Raw genomic sequence first — 24,207 nt, 5'->3', positions numbered from 1 at the left:
ATAGGGACACAAAACACAGACTCACATTATAAGTCAGTCTACAGAACCTAAAACTTAGGCTCTGATACCAACTCTAACGACCCAACTTTCCGGACTAAGCTGAGGTCACTACCAAACACCAAAACTCGACCATTCAACATAAAATTTAAAACGGACCAGTTACGATTCATTAAAACATTAAAAATCTTACAAAAGACAGTTTCGGGCCCTATTTTAAATAATCAAAAAGTCACAAAATAAAATATCAAGTCACCAGTTCAAAATCACAAGTCAAAATACTCTGACAAAATACATAGCGGAAGCGATAAGAAAACCAGACGCGTCCATATGGCCTTCACGCATCCTTCCTGCCTCTCGTCGGTCTGCCCCTCGCTGTACCCCTACCTGAAAAGTTAAAGAAGAGAAAGGGTGAGTATAAACATACCCAGTAAGGGACCCACTACTGGGCCCGTTAGGGGACAACAGTTAACTTCCTATTCGGGGGTACCCTACATAACAGTCTAGTGCTCCCGAAGGATGCACATATCAGTCTAGTGCTCCCGAAGGATGCACATATCAGTCTAGTGCTCCCGAAGGATGCACATATCAGTCTAGTGCCCCCGAAGGATGCACATATCAGTCTAGTGCTCCCGAAGGATGCACATATCAGTCTAGTGCTCCCGAAGGATGCACATATCAGTCTAGTGCTCCCGAAGGATCCACATATCAGTCTAGTGCTCCCGAAGGATGCACATATCAGTCTAGTGCTCCCGAAGGGCGCACATATCCGTAAGGCACACTACCCCATAGATAAAGCTAACCGTTACCCCTCAGTCCAAACTAAACTGTCTACATCAGTCACATCCCAACGGCATTCATATCACAGTCCCGCCATAGGCTTCGTCAGTCAGATAGTATAGGTTTAAACATCTACACCCTCAGTTGCTATATGCATTACCGATTCGCACACCATTAGGGAAAACCCTAGATCCAATCGACTAACCAACCAAAAACCGGACTCACTGTCCTTCCCCGTCCAAACTCCATGAACCACATCCAGACCAGTGTTTTACTACATACTGAACCGTAACTTCAAGGTCCCTCAACATAAAATCTCAATCCACAATTAGCAGTCACAGTATATTTACATCAGACAAAATATAATATCAGTACTTAACAGTCAACACGCATACAGCTATTCAGTACAGTTACTAACGTGTAATCCCCTGTGGATTACTACGTTTTCAGCCTGGACTCGGGTCCAGTAGTAGGAAAACCCTTACCTGATACTCGGTTATGCCCCTCGATCGAAATCCACGCTCGACAGATCCACCTAACGAAACACGAAAGTTTTAGTTGATGACTTTAGTAGAAGTCGTTTAAAAAAGGTCGGAAGCGACATCCGTTGACTTACCCAAGGAAAGGAAGCTATCTCCAACCAGGCCTGCCGCGGAACCCGAGAACTTAAGCGTCAACTCTGTACTATCTTCAAGGGAGAAAAGTAGGGCCATAACTTAATCCAACATTCAAACTCGAATCGGACGAGGTAACATTAGGGAATTCATCAAAACAATCCTTACCGAAGACTCACCGTGAACCGAAATGGAGGAAGGAAGGCTTAGGTGGCTCGGCTCGGCTCGGCTCGCGGCTCGGCTCACTCGGCTCGCGGCTTGGCTTGGTTCGGCTCGCGGCTCGGCTCACTCGGCTCGCGGCTCGGCTTGGTTCGGCTCGCTCGGCTTGGTTCGGCTTGCTCGGCTCGGCTGGAAGTGGTTTCGGGTCGGGTCAGCTTGGAACCGGGTCGGGTTGGCTTGGAACCGGGTCGGGCTGGGCGAAACGGGCAGCACGGTTTTTGGAAGGCTTTCTCTCTTCCGGCGACGGCGGCGGTGGCGAAACGACGCTGGGAGGCGTCCGACGGTGGAAACAAATGGACAGGCGGCGGCGGCGTTGGCTGGGTGCGAAACGGAGATCCGTTAAGCTTCACGGCTGCGATTGTGGGCTCGGGTTCACCGGAGAAGAAGGAGAAGAAGAGCTGAGGTCGCGGCGGCTGTTCGTTTTTCAGAGACGGAGACGACGGACGAAGAAGAAGAAGAAGCGGCGGCGGTGGTCGGGCGAAGGATGGAGGAAGAAGAGGAAATGGATGGCGGCGCGCGGTGGGGAGAAAACGAAAACGGAGGGGGAGGGGGGGGCGTGCGCGCGGCTTAGGGTTTGTTTTGAAAAAAAAAAAATTTATTATATATATATAATTCTTAATCATTATATAATATTAATAATTTAAAATAAATAATAATATATATATATATTAAATAAAAAAAATAATAATAATAAAGTAATAATAATAATATATTAATAATATTAATATTAAATAAATAATAATTTAATATTATGTAATAATAATGTTTATTGTTTTAAAATAATAATATTTCTATAATATTAATTAATAATAATAATTACAATATTAATATTATAACAAATAAAATAAATATTAATAATAATAATATAATTAATATTATATTATTATTATATCAACTTGCACTTTACATAAAACGAGAAAAATTTTACCTTAAATTTTCGGAGCGTTACATTTGAGCTTGAAGAAGAGGAGGAGAACTCAAGCAAAGTGTATCCATGGCTGAATTTTGCTTCATTATACACATTACTGATTTTTAATTCGGTTTGAACACTTCAAAAGGAATTAAGAGGTAAGGTGTACATTTACTGAAAGTTAACTCATTTTCAAACAAACTTTATGAAGAAAGTTTGAGCAAATTCGGATATTCATTGGGTGCTTTTTGATGAAGAAAACAGGACAGTTGGTTTTCACTCGAAATCAGGAGGTCTTTGGTTTTTCTTGTATTTCAGAGGGTACCGGTGGCGTTAGGATCTTTATTTGGTATGGTTGGAAAGCTTGTTCAATTTACTACAACTTTCATGAAGCAACCGTGAACAGAAAATAACTTAAAATCAGTTAAATTATAGGGACAAGTTAAAGAGGTCGTGTGCACGTGATTCTAGAAGTGGTTCTGTTTCGAGGGTTATCTGAGTTTATGCACGAGGAATCCGATTTACATGTCTTCAGGTAAGTTTTAGAGGCTCTCAAAATGAAGATTTTAATATAAAGAAAACTCATTTTGGTTAAGTATTGAGAAAGTTATAGTCATTTGAAGTTTATGTTAGAAATCTGAAAATTTCAGAGAGTTGTTGAAATAGGATTTTATTTCTTAAGCTTTGTTTTCGTGAGCGACATGTTATATATATCTTTAGAAAACCAGAATGTTTAGAGTTCTAATACTCGGTTGGGTTGTTGGCAGGCTGAGAAGAATTAAACCGAGCTTATAGACCAAGGATCTATCCCAAGACGGTGAGTGACAAAACAAACTTTGAAATATTTTCCATAACTGTTATTATGATTGAATGCGATAAATGTTTACTTACGAAGCTATGAAAGATATTTGAATTTCATGACTATTTTCAAGTATACATTTGGAGACTAGATTTCTTAAAGAAATTTATGCTAGCACGTAGGTATTAAATGTTTGGAAAGTATTTAAACCACAATGTTTTAAGCAAAGCATGAATTAGTAAGAACTTTTGTTTTAAGAACTACAGTTTTCCACGAAGGAGCTGAGTAAAGTTTGAGCTTTGTGTAAAATTTATAAGCAGGCATGTTTTAATATTTTTAGATGATTTATGAAATTTTCATTAACTACATGACTGAGGTCTTGAGCCTGATGCTAGAGATTACCTTGTGCACACTGGTTAGATTCATTTGTTGACGTTGAGTGTACTCCGTAACCACGATACTGTCGTGAGTGCTGGGCGGGCCCCACTACGACAAAGACGATGGGAGTGTTGGACGAGCCCCACTACATCGTAGAGCTTGTAAATTTTGTTGTACTGGGTGTACCCTACACAACGTATATTTGTCATGTTAGTTAAAATTCTTCAATATACTTGATATGCCTTGCTAGATTTCAATGATGAACATGCTGAGTATTTAAGGAAGCTATTCTTACTACTACACGTTTACATTGACGACTTGTATAAACAGATTTATATGTGTAAAGTTTTCACGTGCTCTTATCTTTAAATTCATAGTTTTAAACCGAGTCACTCACTGAGCTTCATAGCTCACCCTTTCCAAAATGTTTTACCCATTTTTCAGGTAGAGATCGTGTTCCCGGTGCCTGATAGGCTGCCTTAGTCTGCTGAAGCTCCATTATCGATTGCCAGTACGTGTTTTGAGTTAGGCATAGAGTCTGTTGTGTTATGATGTATATACACCCTTGTATGTTATAGATACTCCACAGTTTGTATAAGATTTAGGAGCTGTAGTTGTGTAAATTTTTGTTGGTTATATTTTGATTAAGGGTTCTTTAGGTTTACTCGTGAAATCGGTAAATTTTAAGGTACACTTTCATGTGTGTGTTTGACTAGCCTAGGATCCGCTGTGTTTTTCTGCATGTGTATAATAGTTTATATACTAGATTGGCAAGTTCATGACATGAAAGTTTTAAGCAGAGTCGACAGATACAGGTACAAAATAACGTTGTTCGTCGGCTTCACGTCATCTTTCGGTCTAAGGTAGCATGTAGTCTGGAAGGGGGTGTGACAACTTGGTATCAGAGCAGTTTACTCCATGGGAATTAAGGAAGAGCAGTTAGCTCTAAGAAGAAACTGGAAAGTAAATAATTGAAAGTCAAGTTAGCTTAAAGGGAACTAGTGGAGTATGGTCTAGGTAAGGGTAGAAGTGCGTCCAATTATTATTAATATGTGAGTAGACATTTAGTATCATGCATTTGAGTTAAGTATTTATAGTATGTCTAATGTGTTGACATATTATAGGAGTCATGCCACCACGTACTGGCAGACGACGCCGGCAGAATCAGGACGGGATGCAAGGTCCTACCCAAGGTCCATCTGTAGGGGAATCTAATACCCTAAGAGTTCGAGGTGGGGCAGGAAATGAGCAGTTTGCGAGAACTGCAGAGGAGATAGGAAGGCCGATAGAGCAGAGCCTAGTGATCCAGAAAAGGCATACAGAATTGAACGGCTGAAGAAGTTAGGGGCTACAGTGTTTTAGGGTTCCACAGATCCAGCTGATGTAGAGAACTGGTTGAATATGCTTGAAAAGTGTTTTGATGTGATGAATTGTCCTGAGGAGCGAAAGGTTAGATTGGCCACTTTTTTGTTGCAAAAAGAGGCTGAAGGATGGTGGAAATCTATATTAGCAAGGCGCAGTGATGCACGTGCTTTAGACTGGCAGACTTTTAGAGGCATAATCGAAGATAAGTATTATCCCAACACATACTGCGAAGCCAAGAGGGATGAATTTCTGGGGTTGAAACAAGGATCACTTTCAGTGGCTGAGTATGGGAGGAAGTATACCGAGCTTCACGGTATGCTGACGTTATTGTGGCTTCTGAGAGTGACAGGTGCCGAAGGTTTAAAAGAGGGTTGCGTTTTGAAATACGTACCCCAGTTACAACCATTGCTAAGTGGACGAATTTCTCTCAGTTAGTGGAGACTGCCCTTCGTGTGGAGCAGAGTATAACAGAAGAGAAATCAGCAGTGGAGTTTAGTCGTGGGACTTCAACAGCTAGTGGATTTAGAGGTCGTGAGCAGCAGAGGGTCATGCCTGGGATAAATATTTCAAGCCGTCAAGATTTTAAGAATCGCTCTAAAGGCCAAGCATCGAGGAACGTGAGTTATGGTAGTGTTTTTCAGAGACAGAGCCAGAGAATACCTACTCAACCCACTAGATCAACAGTAAGATCGCAACCAGGTCAGGAGTCTGTCGCTAGTACAATCAGGCGAACACCATGCACGAGTTGTGGCAAGAACCATCGGGGTCAGTGTTTGGTAGGTGTTGGTGTATGTTACCAATGCGAACAGCAAGGACATTTCAAGAAAGATTGTCCACAGTTGAACATGATAGTTCAGAAAGATCAGGGAGTTGGGTCCCAGACAGTTGAGCAATCGAGAGTTTCAGTGGTTCCAACAGAGGGCACCAGTGGTGCAAGGCAAAAAGGAGTTGTTGGAAGACCTAGGCAACAGGGAAAAGTCTATGCTATGACTCAACAAGAAGCGGAGGACGCATCAGACGTTATTACTGGTACGATTCTTATTTGTAATGTACCTGCAGATGTTTTATTTGATCCAGGTGCTATGCATTCCTTTGTTTCTAGTATATTTCTGACTAAGCTGAATAGGATGCTAGAGCCTTTATCTGAGGGGTGAGCTATATACACTCCAGTTGGTGACGTTTTACTTGTTAATGAGGTGTTACGTAATTGTGAAGTTTTAGTAGAAGGTATCAGTCTGCTAGTGGACTTGCTACCACTAGAGTTGCAGAGGTTAGATGTAATTTTGGGAATGGATTTCTTATTTGCTCACTATGCATCTATGGATTGCCATAGGAAGGAAGTGGTTTTCAGAAAACCAGGCTTTGCTGAAGTGGTTTTTAGAGGTATGAGGAAGGTCGTTTCTAGAAGTTTAATTTCAGTTTTGAAAGCTGAGAAATTGCTGAGGAAGGGTTGCACAACGTTTCTTGCACACATCGTAGTAGTGTAGAGAGAAAAGCTAAAGCCAGAAGATGTTCCTACGGTGAAAGAGTTTCTTGAAGTATTTCCAGATGATCTGTCAGGTTTGCCACCTGATAGAGAGATTGAGTTCACCATTGAATTATTACCAGGAATAACACCTATTTCACAGGCACAGTATAGAATAGCTCCAAACGAGCTAAAAGAATTGAAGATGCAGTTACAAGAACTAGTTGACAAGGGATACATCAGGCCTAGTGTTTCGCCGTGGGGAGTACCAGTGCTATTTGTGAAAAAGAAAGATGGTACCTTCAGATTATGTATTGACTATAGACAGTTAAACAAGGTTACAATACGTAACAAGTATCCTTTACCACGCATCGATGACTTATTTGATCAACTAAGGGGAGCAGCGTTGTTCTCTAAGATTGACTTAAGGTCAGGATACCACCAGTTGAAGGTTAGAGAATCAGATATTGCTAAGACAGCATTTAGAATGAGGTATGGGCATTATGAGTTTCGAGTTATGCCATTCGGTTTAACGAATGCGCCGGCGGTTTTCATGGATCTCATGAACATGATCTTCCATCAGTATTTAGATCAGTTTGTGATTGTATTCATTGATGATATATTAGTTTACTCGATTGACAGACAATCCCCTGAGGAACATCTGAGGATTGTTCTACAGACTCTACGTGATAAACAGTTGTACGCTAGGTTCAGCAAATGTGAGTTCTGGTTGGAACAAGTAGTATTTTTGGGGCATGTAGTTTCCGCAAAAGGAGTTAGTGTCGATCCACAAAAAGTAGAAGCGGTTGTCAATTGGGAAAGACCAACTAGTGCGACAGAAGTACGTAGTTTCCTGGGTTTGGCAGGATACTATAGGCGTTTTATTAAGGATTTCTCTCGATTGGCATTGCCTTTGACCGCTTTGACAAGGAAGAATGCTAAGTTTGAGTGGTCACATAAATGCGAGCAAAGTTTTCAGAAATTGAAGAAAAGACTAGTTACAACACCTATTTTGGCACTTCCTGTAACAGGGAAGGACTATGTGATTTATTGTGATGCTTCAAGGCTAGGATTAGGTTGTGTGCTTATGCAAGATGGGAATGTAATAGCTTATGCTTCAAGGCAGTTGAAGGAGCATGAGTGTAATTACCGTACCTATGATCTTGAGCTAGCAGCAGTTGTTTTAGCACTAAAAATCTGGAGACACTATTTGTTCGGGGAAAAGTACCATATTTTCACAGATCAGAAAAGTCTAAAGTATATTTTTGATCAGAAAGAGCTAAATCTGAGACAAAGGCGATTGCTAGAACTGATTAAAGATTATGATTGTACTATAGAGTATCATCCAGATAAGGCCAACGTAGTAGCGGATGCATTAAGTAAGAAGTCAAGACTTCCGAAGAGTGCCTTGTGTGGTATTCGAGTAGCTTTATTGAATGAGTTAAGAGGTTCCAAGGCAGTAGTAACTACAGAGGATTCAAGAAGTCTTTTAGCTCAATTTCAGGTTTGGTCTTCTCTAGTAATTGAGATTGTAAGAAGACAGTAAGAAGATAGTAATTTACAGAAGAAGCTTGAGAAATCCAAGAAAGGCTTAGAGGTGGAGTTTGAGCTGAGAACAGATGGAGCCATTGTTAAACAGGGAAGATTATGTGTTCCAAATATCAGTGAGCTTAAGAATGCTATTCTAGAAGAAGCTCACAGTTCAGCTTATGCTATGCATCCAGGTAGCACCAAGATGTACAGAACTTTAAAGAAGACTTATTGGTGGCCTAGAATGAAGCAAGAGATAGCTGAATATGTTGATAGATGTTTAATTTGTAAACAGGTTAAACCAGTAAGACAGAAGCCAGGAGGATTTCTTAATCCTTTGCCAGTGCTAGAGTGTAAATGGGAGCATATTACTATGAATTTTCTATTTGGATTACCTCGTACATCCACTGGACATAATGGTATATAGGTAATAGTAGACAGTCTCACCAAGACGGTACGATTTATACCGATTAAAGCGACATCTACGTTAGACCAGCTAGCTAGATTATATGTTGATAAGATTGTGAGTCAGTATGAAGTACCAGTGTCCATAGTTTCAGATAGGGATCTGAGGTTTACTTCTAAATTTGGCCTAGTTTACAAAAAGCAATGGGAGCAGGGCTAAAGTTTAGTACATCATTTCATCCCCAAACAGATGGTCAGTTCGAAAGGACCATCCAAACTTTAGAGGACATGTTGAGAGCATGTGTCCTTCAACTTAAAGGAAGTTGGGATGCCCACTTGCCACTTATGGAGTTTGCTTATAATAATAGCTATCAGTCTAGTATCGGTATGGCACCATATGAGGCCTTATACGGGAGACAATGCAGAACTCCTGTTTGCTGGAATGAAGTGGGAGAGCGAAAGTTAGTAGGTCCTGAGTTGGTTCAGATTACGACAAACAATATTAAGTTGATCAGAGAAAATATGAGGATAGCCCAAGATCGACAGAAAAGTTATGCGGATAAGCGACGAAGAAACCTAGAATTCCAAGTTGGAGATCAAGTTTTCTTGAAATTATCTCCATGGCGAGGTGTTATTTGTTTCGGAAGAAAGGGTAAGTTAAGTCCTAGATATATTGGGCCATATCAGATAACGGAACGAGTGGGACCAGCAGCGTATAGACTTGAGTTGCCAATAGAACTTGCACGAATACATGATGTTTTCCGTGTATCCATGTTAAGAAAATATATACCAGATCCATCACATGTGTTGCAAGAGCAACCCATTGAATTAAAAGAAGATTTGAGTTATGTTGAAGAACCAGTTTAGATTCTCGACAGAAAGGAACAAGTTTTTAGAAACAAAAGGATTCCACTCATAAAGGTTTATGAAGACATCATGGAGTAGAGGAGGCAACTTGGGATCGGAAGATCAGATGAAAAAGAGATACTCGATACTTTTCAGTTAAGAACATTCTAAATTTCGAGGACGAAATTTTCTAAGGGGAAGGTAAGTTGTAAACCCGATATTTTCTTGGCTTAATTTCTTTAAATGTGGAAAAAAAAGAAAATGGAAATTAAGTGTAAATATATATATATATATATATATATATATATTAAATGGTTTTATTAGATAGGAAAAGAAAGAAAAGAAAGGATAAAAAGCAAAAAAAAAAAAGAAGAAAATTTCATTTTTTCTTCTCTTCTTCTTCTTCTTCTTCTCTTCCCTTCACCGGCAAGCATTTTGAAGACAAATTCTCATCCAACTTCCATTCTTTTCCTTCTTCAATTTTCAGAGAACATTTAAGAGAGAGTTTGTAAGAAGAAGAGGAATTTTACTAGAATTTTGAAGTTGAAGAAGAGGAGGAGAACTCAAGCAAAGTGTATCCATGGCTGAATTTTGGTTCATTCTGCACATCACTGGTTTTTAATTCGGTTTGAACACTTCAAAATGAATTAAGAGGTAAGGTTTATATTTACTGAAATTTAACGCATTTTCAAACAAACTTTATGAAGAAAGTTGGAGCAAATTCGGATATTCATTGGGTTCTTTTTTATGAAGAAAACAGGGCAGTTGGTTTTCACTCGAAATCAGAAGGTCTCTGGTTTTTCTTGTATTTCAGAGGGTACCAGTAGCGTTAGGATCTCTATTTTATATGGTTGGAAAGTTTATTCAATTTAATACAACTTTTATGAAGCAATCGTGAACCAAAAACGACTAAAAATCAGTTAAATTATAGGGACAAGTTAAAGAGATCGTGTGCACGCGATTCTGGAAGTGGTTCTGTTTCGAGGGTTATCTGAGTTTATGCATGGGAAATCAGATTTACATGTCTTCAGGTAAGTTTTAGAGGATCTCAAAATGAAGATATGGATATAAATAATACTCATTTTGGTTAAGTATTGAGAAAGTTATAGTCATTTGAAGTTTATGTTAGAAATCTGGAAATTTCAGAGAGTTGTTGAAATAGGATTTTATTTCTGAAGCTTTGTTTTCGTGAGCGTCATCTTTGGTGCGACATGTTATATATATCTTTCGAAAACCAGAATGTTTAGAGTTCTAATACTCGGTTGGGTTGTTGGCAGGTCGAGAAGAATTAAATCGAACTTATAGACCAAGGATCTAGCTCAAGACGGTGAGTGACAAAACCAACTTTGAAATATTTTCCATAACTGTTATTATGATTGAATGCGATAAATGTTTACTTACGAAGCTATGAAAGGTATTTGAATTTCATGACTATTTTCAAGTATGCATTTGGAGACTAGATTTCTTAAAGAAATTTATGCTAGCACGTAGATATTAAATGTTTGGAAAGTATTTAAACCACAATATTTTAAGCAAAGCATGAATTAGTAAGAAGTTTTGTTTTAAGAACTACAATTTTTCACGAAAGAGCTAAGTAAAGTTCGAGCTTTGTGTAAAATTTATAAGCAGGCATGCTTTAATATTTTTAGATGATTTATGAAATTTTCATTAACTACATGACTAAGATCTTGAGCCTGATGCTAGAGATTACCTTGTGCACACTAGTTAGATTCCGTTGTTGACGTTGAGTGAACTCCGTAACCATGATGCTGTCGTGAGTGCTGGGCGGGCCCCACTACATCGTAGAGCTTGTAAATGTTGTTGTACTGGGTGTACCCTACACAACGTAGATTTGTCATGTTAGTTAAAATTCTTCGATATACTTGATATGCCTTGCTAGATTTCAATGATGAACATGTTGAGTATTTAAGGAAGCTATTCTTACTAGTACACGTTTACATTTACGACTTGTATAAACAGATTTATATGTGTAAAGTTTTCACGTGCTCTTATCTTTAAATTCATAGTTTTAAATTGAGTCACTCACTGAGCTTCATAGCTCACCATTTCCAAAATGTTTTACCCATTTTTCAGGTAGAGATCAAGTTCCCAGTGCCTGATAGACTGCCTTAGTCTGCTGTAGCTCCATTATCGATTGCCAGTACGTGTTTTGAGTTGGGCATAGAGTCTGTTGTGTTATGATGTATATACACCCTTGTTGTGTAAATTTTTGTTGGTTATATTTTGATTAAGGTGTCTTTAGGTTTACTCGTGAAATTGATAAATTTTGAGGTACACTTCATGTATGTGTTTCACTAGCCTAGGATCCGCTGTGTTTTGTTGCATGTATAATAGTTTATATACTAGATTGGCAAGTTCATGACATGAAAGTTTTAAGCAGAGTCGACAGATACAGGTACAGAAAAGCGTTGTTCGTCGGCTTCACGCCATCTTTCGGTCTAAGATAGGAGGTAGTCCGGGAGGGGGTGTGACAATTTTGATAACGACTTACCTCAAATTACATCTTTTCACCATAATATCTTCTATTAAAATACCATGCAATTTAGAATAAAAAGGTCGTATATGACCAGGCTTTTCGCAAAAATGACATACCCATTTGTTTTTCTTTTCTAGTCGCCGACTGTTCTTCTTTAACTGTCGAAACACCAGTACCATTTTTAACATTGTTGGAGGCTCGTACAAACACGAGGATGTTGTGCTAGTAGAGCAGTTTTAAGAGAAACCCAGCCCCATTTTATCGCATCTTGATTTTCCATTACTCAAAATGTTTTCCAAACTTTTCATTCCAGACGTAAGCATCTTGACATACTTAGACAGAGATTCAAGCTCATGACGAACCTTTTTCAATTTTATTTTGAGAGTTTCAATAAATGATAGGTAACGATGATTGTCCTCCATCAAAACTTGTATTCTTTCACTTTGTTTCAAAGCAATTTGATCTTCTTCCCATTTCTTTACTAAATCAACACTAAGTGAAATAACATCCAATAGAATTTTCAGATGATCACTGGTTAGAACAGACTCTTTCCATTTGCTAGAGCAGCCTTCCTCAATCAATTCCTTTTCTGTATTTAAGATAATAAGAACTCGGCCAAATTCTTCAGAATCACTTTCAGATGAGAGTTCATCTTTCGATTAGGTAACTGTCAAGCTTTTCTTTTTCCTTTTTAGAAATGTAGGACACTCAGCTTGAAAGTGTTTGAAATTGTAACACTCATGGCACTAGAAACTTCGAGTTGTTGACCCACACCGTCCCTAATTGACACCATTGAAAACTCAATGAACCAACAATCAACCCACTCTGATACCAATTGAGAAAACACACACTCGATTATTGTTGTACTGTTTGTTGTACCGTAAGTTAATAACAGAAAGAACAACCACGAAAGTACATAAAAGCACAGAGAACACATCAGACATTGGTAACTCAGTTCGATGACACAACGTCTATATCTGCGAGGCCTTAGACCCATGATAAGAGATTATATTACTCTTGTAGTAATTGATGAATTACAATTTAATTCTGATGTGTAGAGTCATACTCTTAAAATGAGGTTTTGTTTTATTAAGTTTTGCAAGCTTCCATTGGAGCAGTGAAGCTATATTGGAGAAACTAATTGATACTTTTTGTAGGGTTGGTAGCAAAATTTTGATTGCAATGTACTTAATTTTAAGTTTATTGGTACCAAAAGACATTTATGTTTATTCTTTCATTGTAAATCGTTTACTAACCACTGAACTAATCTATCTATATAAAAATGGAGAAAATTTCTAGCCCCATTTTACCTTTTCACTGTAACTTTCTTTTCGTTTTGTTTTAGTGACAATTTTATCATTTACAATAGTTTTAATATTTATGATCATTTTCACATTAACAAGATAGAAATTACATTTTCTTAACTTTTCAACTTTTTGTTATAACCTTTTTCAAAATTTTAAAATTTTCTCTCTAATTAATTATGTCATTTAAATTTGTCCAAATCTATTTTTAGATTCCTCTCTATTCTTTTATCTTCTATCTCCCAATTATTCACATTTTTTTATCTCATATTAATTTTTTCTTATATTTTTCAACCTTTCAAATTCTTATTTTTCATCTTTCGAAGGTTTCTCTCGGGTCTTCAACGCCGTACAAGCGCAACGGTTCTCTAGCTCGACGAAGCTCTTAGGGGCATTTTCGTAAATAACTTTATTTTTTTCATTTTGTACTTCTAAGCTGTCGTTTTTGCACCATTTGACCAATTTTCCTTCCTAAATGATTAATCACTACAAAATAAAGAAATTAATGAATAAAAATCACTACTCTCGAAAAGTTTAACCTAGAAAAGATAGCACTTTTATGGTGCTATCAGTAGAGGATAGAGGTTAATCTCGAAAAGTTTAATCTGCATTTCCATTAGTTAATTCTCACAACCTAGCCGTTGATCTTAATGCATGGGATCACACTAATTATAGGATGTGTTTTAATTCTTAGTTAATCTACATATACTTTGATTATAATGAGAATATCTTAATTAATTAATAATTAAGAATATGCTTACTGTTGAAATTGGTTAAGTATGGTGTAAACAAAGCTATAGAGTAAAAGAGCATTAGTTAGTTTCAGTCAAGTACTCAATAACTCACTTTTGTAGTATCACCTCTCTATAAATAAAGTATGACCCCTCTTCAGAGAGGGATCAGATTCTTCATATATATAAACAAATTCTTTTAGTAGTTTACACCAAAGTAGGTGATGTTTTTGAGTTGGATTCTCAACTAATTTAATTAAGAGTAATAGGTTTTGTGAACCGATCTTCTCACTTTTCTTCAGATCGACTCGATATTACTACTTATATATAACTTAGTAGTATATAGGTATTAGGTAATATTGATCGATATAATTATAAATTTTATTTGATGCAAGGGAAAGTGATATTATCTTTTTGTCCCATCAGCAGTCCAACAATAGGATCCAATAAGTGAACATCGGAAATTACATCAAGGGTGCTGGTACATCTTTGTGACCTACTTCTGTTGTTGTTTTGTTTTTTTTTCTTTTTTTCATATTAAACTCATTCATTTCACTAATGTAATAGTATATTGTGATTTTGTTGTTTGTGTGAAATAATAATACTTGGTCTAACCTCAACTATAAGGGTTACATTGTCAAAACAAAAATGTAAAATATGTATATGAAGGTTTTTAAGTCGATATTTTAATTGAATGTTGAAATTTTTTGCAAAAATAAGGGTGCAGTCGAACACAATCCCCAGTTTTATCACATGAGATTTTGATCAAATTTTAACAATTTCAATTGTATCAAAATAATTCTCATTCATTTTTATTTGATTACATTGTATGAAACTTAATAAAAGAGAAAAGTAAAATTATGACTCGACGACTACATTGCCTCGAGGAGCATAGCTCATACGATTAAAATAATATTAGTCTCTACCAAAAGTTGAGATTTGAATCTCCTCTCCATAAAATTTTCAGCCGAAAAAACCATTTGTAAAGAAGCGAGAAGTCTCACCAGATGGAGAACCGGTGGGAGATGTGGCGGTCGTTGGTGATTGAGCAGAGGAATCGGGTGAGAATGCTGGAGCTGCTGAGATTGATGAAGCATCGGCCGAGGAAGTGGTGGTAGTTGAATCGAGTGAAGATGAAGACGAAGTAGAGGAATCAACTGAGGAGGTCATGGTAGCTGGAGAGGAGGTGGGGGAGGTAGAAGGAGCCTGAGCAACAGCACCAGTGACGGCGACAATGATGAGAGCCAAGAGTGCAAGAGATTGATAAGCCATTATGATAATTAATGTAAGAGATGATATTGAAGAAAAAGAAGATGGAAAAAAAGGATCGATGATGAAGAAGAGGTAGATAGAGACTATATATACGTTTCAAGTGAGAAAAACATGAGCGAGAAAGAGGAGAGGAAAATTAATGGCTGGTTTTGAGAAGTTTCTAAATTAGGGGTTGAAGAAAAAAATTTCCGGTGAAGAAAGAAAGATAAATTTGGATCTCTCCTAATTTTAGCATTTCACTAATTTTTTGGTTTTCATTATACTCGTTCACTATTAATTTAAAAAATTTAAAAATAAACAAATTATTTAAAGGTGAATGATATTACTAACGTAAATATTTTTAAATATAAAAATGTCAAAATGAATCTAAATAGTGTTTTTCTATATCATTTCGTTCTAATTGCTTCTTGTAAATTCGACCCTAATTATTTTTGTGGTTAAACATTGAGCAATTGGTATTAGAGACAATCAATAAAGTTCAAATTAATTTCAATTAATTTGAAGTTTCATTCTTGGGGGAGAAGGGATTGAGATAATTTTATCGCTCTTCCCATTAATATTGTTCTTCAAATTTTTTATTATTTCAAAGAATCGAAGACCCAGCCTCTAGGTCCGCTTGTATGTTCTTGTCTAAGTTTGTGGTTTCGACCGTAAGACTCAAGGTAAAACGGTGAGCCCGATGGTCAACAACAATCCACCTTAGTACATACATGTATAGATCTTTGGTCATAGTAATCTAATTTTTATTTCTAAAATTAAAACATTATTAAAAAAAATAAAGATTTAGAGTTTGATGAGTACTTAAAATTTTCTCAAATGTTTAATTTTCTAAAAGAAAGTTTATCTTCTAAATCTTCTTGAAAAGAACTTTCTCAAAAGGATATTGAGGAGAGAAACATAGGACTTCCTCTAGTTCAAATGGTATTACAAATGAATCAATGTGCATAGCAAACATAGAAAATGATCTTCTCAACTAGGGAATACCCAAACTTGATTAAAAAGCAATCTACTTTCAAAATACTTTTAATTTCAATGAAGACCTTTGTGCCAAAATTATTGAAAAAAGTGTTGGGGTAATGTCCTAAATCTCGTGGTCATGTAGTTTGTAATTGTATATATTATACAAACATTTTATTTATCTAATAAAATAAAGTGTTTTATTTTATTTGACATTTAATGCATTAACCCACAAAACCAATAAACTAACATCCAAGGTTATCTTGTGTAACCTAAACATGTATGTGGAGACATACAAGTGGATCATGTTTAATTGATAACCTAAATGGCTTGTAGTAAATAGATAAGGCTGGATACCTTATCCTGGTGACACTGCGTATACAACCTGCTTTGTAGTTGTTACAATTATTCTAAAGTGCTACAAATGATTTGATTCTAATCATTTATGTCGAGACAATAGAGCCGATATATTCTATATAAAGAGTTTGTATAAGATCGAACCATGAAACAAATAGTCTCTCTTATTAACACTGTTACTATGTTGAGACTACATTTCACCAGATGACTATAGGTGACTTGACCTGAATCCTGAGTGAGTTGTGAACTCCTTCCTGCCTATGAAGCGGTCCTTTGATTTGTATGGGTCAGAGTGGAGTATGTCATCGGCTCAATATGTCTACTATTTTGGGGATTCGTTTGATTGAGGAGCTGGGAACACAGCTACACAAGAAGGAATTCACTCCTTCTCTATAGATAGAGTAAGTAGAGAAATTACTCTCCTAAGGGTTGATTCCAAGGCTTGAACAATGTGGCGCCACACCCTTTCTTGGTATGAGAGGAGTTCTATTATAGTGGGACTATAAGTATTGTTCATTAGAGGAATTAGTGGTACTTAAGGAGTTATATGTAACTATAAGGGCAAAATGGTAATTTTGGCTTAGCTGTACTTACGAGCAATTTGTGAAGGGTCATTGCATTGTTGATTGGTTAAATCTAATGGACACAAAATTATATTTATAGTAAGAAAATTGCAACTATTAGTCTTTAGTGGAATGACTGATACTTAATGAATGGAGAGATTAATTTAATTAAAGAGTTTAATTAATTAATCTCATATCATTGGAGCTTCAATCTGTAGGTCTATAAACTCCCCTTGTTAGCTTAATAAGAATAAATGATAATCAAATTTATTTTGGTTTAATTTGAATTGTTCAGATTGATTAAAGGAAATAAATTGTATATGATACAAATAATATAATGTATTTGATACATTATAATATAAAGTTTTCATGAGAGAAGTTAATATTTGAATATGATTCAAATAATAATAATAATATGAATAAGATTCATAAATAAACTATAGGTTAAATTAATATGGATTTGATTCATATTAGCACTATAGATCATATGAGATGTAACGACCCAACTTTTCCGGACTAAGCTGAGGTCACTACCAAATACCAAAACTCGACCCTTCAACATAAAATTTTAAAACGGACCAGATACGATTCATTAAAACAGTATAAACCCTACAAAAGACAGTTTCGGGCCCCATTTTAAATAATTCAAGAAAAACCACAAAATAAAATGTCAAGTCACCAGTCCAAAATCACAGTCAAAATATTCTGACAAAATACATAGCGGAAGCGAAAAGAAAAACCGGACGCGTCCATATGGCCTTCACGCATCCTTCCTGCCTCTCGTCGGTCTGCCCCTCGCTGTACCCCTACCTGAAAAGTTAAAGAAGAGAAAGGGTGAGTATAAACATACCCAGTAAGGGACCCACTACTGGGCCCGTTAGGGGACAACAGTTAACTTCCTATTCGGGGGTACCCTACATATCAGTCTAGTGCTCCCGAAGGATGCACATATCAGTCCAGTGCTCCCGAAGGATGCACATATCAGTCTAGTGCTCCCGAAGGATGCACATATCAGTCTAGTGCCCCCGAAGGATGCACATATCAGTCTAGTGCTCCCGAAGGACGCACATATCAGTCTAGTGCTCCCGAAGGACGCACATATCAGTCTAGTGCTCCCGAAGGACGCACATATCAGTCTAGTGCTCCCGAAGGATGCACATATCAGTCTTGTGCTCCCGAAGGATGCACATATCCGTAAGGCACACTACCCCATAGATGAAGCTAACCGTTACCCCTCAGTCCAAACTAAACTGTCTACATCAATCACATCTCAACGGCATTCATATCACAGTCCCGCCATAGGCTTTATCAGTCAGATAGTATAAGTTTAAACATCTACACCCTCAGTTGCTATATGCATTACCGATTCGCACACCAATAGGGAAAACCCTAGGTCCAATCGACTAACCAACCAAAACCGGACTCACGGTCCATCCCCGTCCAAATTCCATAAACCACATCCAGACCAGTGTCTTACTACATACTGAACCGTAACTTTAGGGTCCATCAACATAAATTCTCAATCCACAAATAGCAGTCACAGTATATTTTCATCAGACAAAATATAGTATCAGTACTTAACAGTCAACTTGCATACAGATATTCAGTACAGTCACTAACGTGTAATCCCCTGTGGATTACTACGGTTTTAGCCTGGACTCGGGGTCCAGTAGTAGGAAAACCCTTACCTGAAACTCGGTTATGCTCCTCGATCGAAATCCACGCTCGACAGATCTACCTAACGAAACACGAAAGTTTTAGTTGGTGACTTTAGTAGCAGTTGTTTTAAAAAGGTTATCCGTTGACTTACCCAAGGAAAGGAAGCTATCTCCAACCAGGTCTGCCACGGAACCCGAGAACTTAAGCGTCAACTCTGTACTACCTTCAAGGGAGAAAAGTAGGGCCACATCTTAATCCAACATTCAAACTCGAATCGGACGAGGTAACTTTAGGGAATTCATCAAAACAACCCTTACCGAAGACTCACCGTGAACCGAAGTGGAGGAAGGAAGGCTTAGGTGGCTCGGCTCGGCTCGGCTTGGACTCGGCTCGGCTCGGCTCGGCTCGGCTCGGCTCGGCTCGGCTTGGCTCGGCTCGGCTTGACTCGGCTTGGTTCTCGGCTCGGCTCGGTTCGGCTCGGCTTGGCTCGGCTCGGCTCGGCTCGGCTCGGTTTGGCTCGGCTTGGCTCGGCTCGGCTCGGCTTGGTTCTCGGCTCGGCTCGGCTCGGCTCGGCTTGGGCTCGGCTCGCGGCTCGGCTCACTCGGCTCGCGGCTCGGCTCGCGGCTCGCTCGGCTCGGCTCACGCGGCTCGCTGCTCGGCTTGTGGCGCGGCTCGTGGCTCGGGTCTGGTTTCACGACCACCTTGGCTGCGCGCGACGATGGACAACTTCAACACGGCGATGGCGGCGACGGCGCTCCCCTCTGTGTTCTGCCGGCGTCGGAAACAAGAGATGAGAACGGAGAGGCTGCCGGCGGTTGGAAGCGAGTCGGGATTGGATGGAGGCCGCGGCGGAATCCGCTTCGACGTTCGTGGACGGAGGCGGAGATGAAAACGGAAGAGAAAAACGGAGACGGAGAGGAAGAGATGGTGGCGTTGCGGTCAGAAGGAGAAGAGATGAAGAAGAAAAAGAAACGGATGGCTGCGACGCGGTGGAGAAGAAAAACGAAAAATGGAGAGGGAAAAGGGTAGGCGGCGGCGTGAGGACTGGGACGGAGAAGAAGAAGAAGTCGAGGGGGAGGGGCGGTGGACGCGCGCGGCTAGGGTTTCCTTCTTCTCTTTTTCTTTTTTTTTTTTATATATATATATATAAATATATTAAGTTTAGAAAATAATAATAATAATATTAATATATATATTATATAATAATAATTATAACTAATGATTAAATATTAATATTAATTAATTCTATCAATAATCAATAATAATATACATTAATCAAAGTAAATATAATTTATAATAATATATTACTATTAAATAATTATAATAATATTAATATTTATTTTAAATAAATAGTAAAAGGAAAAATATATTAACATTAAAATTGAACGACAATAATACCCAATACTAATAATATAATTAATATTATATTATTAAAATTTACTTAAAACGCGAAAATTTTTACCTCGAGCTTCGGGACGTTACATGAGAGATCTAAACCATTGCTTATATTATATATGATATAGTATAAAGTTTATATTATAACTTTATATTATATGAGATATAATATAGATTAAATTTATTTTAATTAATATATTTTTAGTAGGTAAAATAACTCAAAGGGAGTTATTCTTCGTGCACAGATGGAGGAATCTCTATTAATGGTTGAGATATTCAGAAGATTCTATGTGGTATCTATCTACTCTCTTTGTTCTTTAAATTTTGGACGATCTCTCTGTTCCAAAAAGGAAAAGGATTCTTCCTCAAAACTTCTCCCTCACCAAATTACAGAAGCCCACAACTCTTTGTTGGTTCTGATCTTGAGAATAACGACGAAGACTTCGCGGTGTTCTTGAAAGCTTGGAAGAAGTGTTTTTTGAGGTTCTACAAAGATTAGTTTCTTTTCCCCTTTACCTTCATAGAAGCATTCTTAGGTTTTAGTTTTTGTTTTACAAATTGAATTTTTCTTGCACGTCGTTCATATGCTTCCGCTTTGGGAATTTCATTCCTTAAAAAAGAATCTCAATTTATGTAAATTTTGTAACTATACAACTATTTTCAAGAAAAGAAATAGAAAAACACCAAAAAGAATTTTCATTTATTCATATAGATGTTGTCCACCTAACCTTAATTCCAATGTCTAGATTCGAAATGGATAGATCAATCTTAGTAATTTTAAGGGAAAAACGTCACAAAGACTTTTCAAACTCATTATTAGACATAATTGAATCAAATTTGGCCAACAATTATGTATATTTTAACTGTTTTCCAAATTATATAGTGTCTCTTGATGATCCACACATTCTCAAAATCTTAAGCCTTAATATCATTGGCCAATGATTAAACTTTGAAGAAGGTGTGTTAATTAAAAAACTAACTCTTGTTTACAAAGTAACTTACAAAGTTTCAGCCACTACCATGCATATCCAAAAGCTTTTATGTCTTCAACTAAAGAAAAAACCATGTTGATAGAAATAAATCTAAATAAATCTTCTGCTAGTCTTCCTAAACTCTTTTACTTGGGAAGAAGTTACCAAAAATTCCCACTGGGCTTTAGATAATGCTTTTATTCGTCAAAAGAAAGTGAGAATTTTCCCATATAATTGATCAACATCCTAATGGAATTTTCCCATAGAAGGGAGTTTGGAAACAGAAATACTTCCCATTGAGTGTTTGGAACTTTTGTCGTGTGTTGTTTCTTTCTTTAATTTGACATCAAAAATACTTCTTGTGGATAGTACATACATGGTCTAACTACTAGAGGTGTTCATTATATACGTACGTCTGGTCCAGTACTTTAGGATGTTGGTTTCTACCTTCTTCCGGTTAGTCTCAAAATATTGCATCTTTTGAATTATAATTACATTATCTTCAACATATATGTTTATTTTGATTGTATTTGAATGTAGGAACTTGGACTCCAAATATTGCATCTTTTGAATTATAGTTACATTATCTTCAACATATATGTTGATCTTGTTGTTTTGTTACAAATATGAAGCGTGTGGAATAGTTTTACTTGAATTTCCTTGATTTTTAACACACTTCATGCTTTCAATGCTTTCAGAGCTAACTTCAGTGTTTTATCTCTTCAATGTGTGGATTTGAATTAACTAGAATCAAGTTAGTTTTTCATAGTAGTTCACATAAAGGTGCTTGTTTGACTCCTTTAACATTTGTTTTTCTTGTTGAAGTTGTTTCCTGAAAGATGTAAACATTGATCTACCTTTTAAAATTAAACCGTCATTAAAGCCCAATTTGGTTGTAGTCTGGACATCCAAGCTTCAATGGAGTTCGCAGAAATTAAGGTATTCAAGCTAATTAGAAAATTAATGTATTCAAGCTTCAATGGAGCTCGTGAATCATGTTGCCATTTGCTCCTTACATTTTCAAGACTTTGTAGGTTGTGGTGCAACTTGAGAAGTTTTTAAGTTTTTTTTTCATTGTGATTTTTTTATCTTATTTCAATCAATGAAGGTGCTAAAAGTGTAGACTATAAGGTGTGCTACATTAACCTTGTGGTGGTGGGAGCATGGGGGATTGGTTTCGTTTTGGAAATGTGTGTTTATATGGAGGTTGATAGTTAGACATCCCTTTGAAATTGTTCATGGGGTTGACTGTAATGATAGAATTGTTCATTATAATTTTTTTGTTCATATGGGGATACCCATGGGGAAGAAGTGAACTCTTTCGAAAAATATTGGTGAAAACTTGGTTGAAAATGTATTTGTTGTTTATTTGGTTGATGAATGTATGTGTGTATTGAAATGATCTATATTGCCAGTTTTAAACCGACATTGTTGGCCTCTTTAATATCGATTTTAAACCGACATCAAAGCACAACCAACATTAAAGGACTTTAATAGCATGATCATAGATGTTGGTTTAAAATGACATCGTACCTCTTTGATGTTAGTTTATGTTGGTTTTAAATTGACATTAAAGGTCTCTTTAATGTCGGTTTTAAATCAGCATCAAAACCCAACCGACATTGAAGGGCTTTGATAACACTATCATAGATGTCAACGACCAATTGACATCGTACCTCTTTAATATTGGTTTAACATTAAAGCCCAATTTTGTTGTAGTGCAAAGAAATAAAAGAGACAAGGACATTGGATTTGGGTGCAATCTTCATCGTGGGGTATGAAAGAAAATAAAGAAAAATTGAGATTTAAAATGATTCTTAATCAAATTGTTTGAGAGTTCAAGCTTGAATTCTCAAACAATTTGTACAAGATTCAATACCTTTAATGATGAGAAATGAACAATCGTTTGTGAAACTTGCTTCTTTAAACACACATTTATTCACAAAATTAAGAAGAAATGAATCTTGTCCCAAGAATATGGATAGGAAAAGTTTGACAATCACCAAATTCAAATTAAATAATAGAATCATATAAAGAATTAAGTGCAAGATTCTTGGAAAGTAATTTTGCAATCAATTTTTAGCTTCATTTTTACAAAATTTGTACCTGGATACTTGAAAGAAATGGTAAATTGAATTCAATCAATAAAAAATGGGCAACAAGTCATGGGTTCAAATTCAATTATGTATGAAAATGAAGAAATACTAACAAGATTTCAAATCAAACTTATGTTTCAACAATTGCCATTAAAATTCTGGCAATTCAACAAAACTCAACATTAATTTTTCAGAGAAATGTATATTGCACATAAAGAGGCACAAGATGCATCAAGAATTAAAGAATCAAATTCAATAAATTAATTTGAAAAAAAATACATAAAAATTGAATTTAAATTCATGAAAGAAATCAAAAGAATTTCTACAACAATTCTTGACAAAGTTGATGAAAAACCCTCAAAAGATTAACAATTCCAATGCCCCTCTCACACAGTGTTTGCTCCTCCATTTGGATTAAAGAAATCTACTAGAATTGAAGGGAAAAATGGCAGGATGCAAAAGAAAGACTTATGGAATTTTATTTCTCGAGAGAATTTAGGTACATTTGTGAATTAAAGTGAAAATGAGGTTGAATTGTGAAGAATTGGGGGAAAGGGTATTTATAGAAAAGATATGAAAATAACTGTCAATGGGATTCGAACTCCAGACCCGAAGGATGCATCTGGACGAAAAAATGGGTGGGAACAATGCAATTTTTCGAAAATTTCACAAATATTACAAAAATGCCATTAAAAATAAATGAGGAAAAATTGTTTGCACGACGAAAGTTTTCAGATTGGAAAATTTGAATTAATTATGCGGGAGAGGAGATTTGAAGCCACGACCTTTGGAGTGGCGCGTGTGAGTGGATGGGTGATGCATGTCACGGTAATTTCGTAATATTTACGAAAATGTCATTTGAAAAAATGACGAGGAATTCATTTCGCAGCTATTGAGATTCGAACTCACAATGTGAGACTTAGAGATGTCCATTTAACCCGTGGGACGAGGAATGAGGGAGGGAGAGAAATTTTTTTTCCGTTGGCAATACGGGGCCGGGGACAGGGAATACATTCCCTGACCTCGGCCTTGCCCCGATCCCCCGCCCCGCCCCGAGAAAAAATATGATTAATTATAAATAAATATTTATAATTAAA

The 24,207-nt window shown here is 36.9% G+C and overlaps 1 long non-coding RNA gene across 2 annotated transcripts; it reads left to right on the top strand.

The window, feature by feature from the left end:
- The first annotated feature begins 9,727 nt into the window (after positions 1-9,727).
- Positions 9,728-11,889, top strand: LOC127149876 (uncharacterized). Of its 2 annotated transcripts, none has more exons than XR_007821710.1 (5): positions 9,728-9,962; positions 10,062-10,158; positions 10,240-10,339; positions 10,586-10,635; positions 11,403-11,889. It is a non-coding gene; the product is annotated as an uncharacterized LOC127149876 (long non-coding RNA). The 2 variants fall into 2 exon arrangements; XR_007821709.1 differs by having other exon boundaries at positions 10,069-10,158; positions 11,403-11,888.
- Positions 11,890-24,207: the final 12,318 nt, after the last annotated feature.

The sequence above is a fragment of the Cucumis melo genome, chromosome 6 (assembly GCF_025177605.1).
Source record: "Cucumis melo cultivar AY chromosome 6, USDA_Cmelo_AY_1.0, whole genome shotgun sequence".
Taxonomy (NCBI): domain Eukaryota; kingdom Viridiplantae; phylum Streptophyta; class Magnoliopsida; order Cucurbitales; family Cucurbitaceae; genus Cucumis; species Cucumis melo.
Note: the sequence above shows the minus strand (reverse complement) of the source record. Positions and strands in the feature narration are given on the sequence as shown.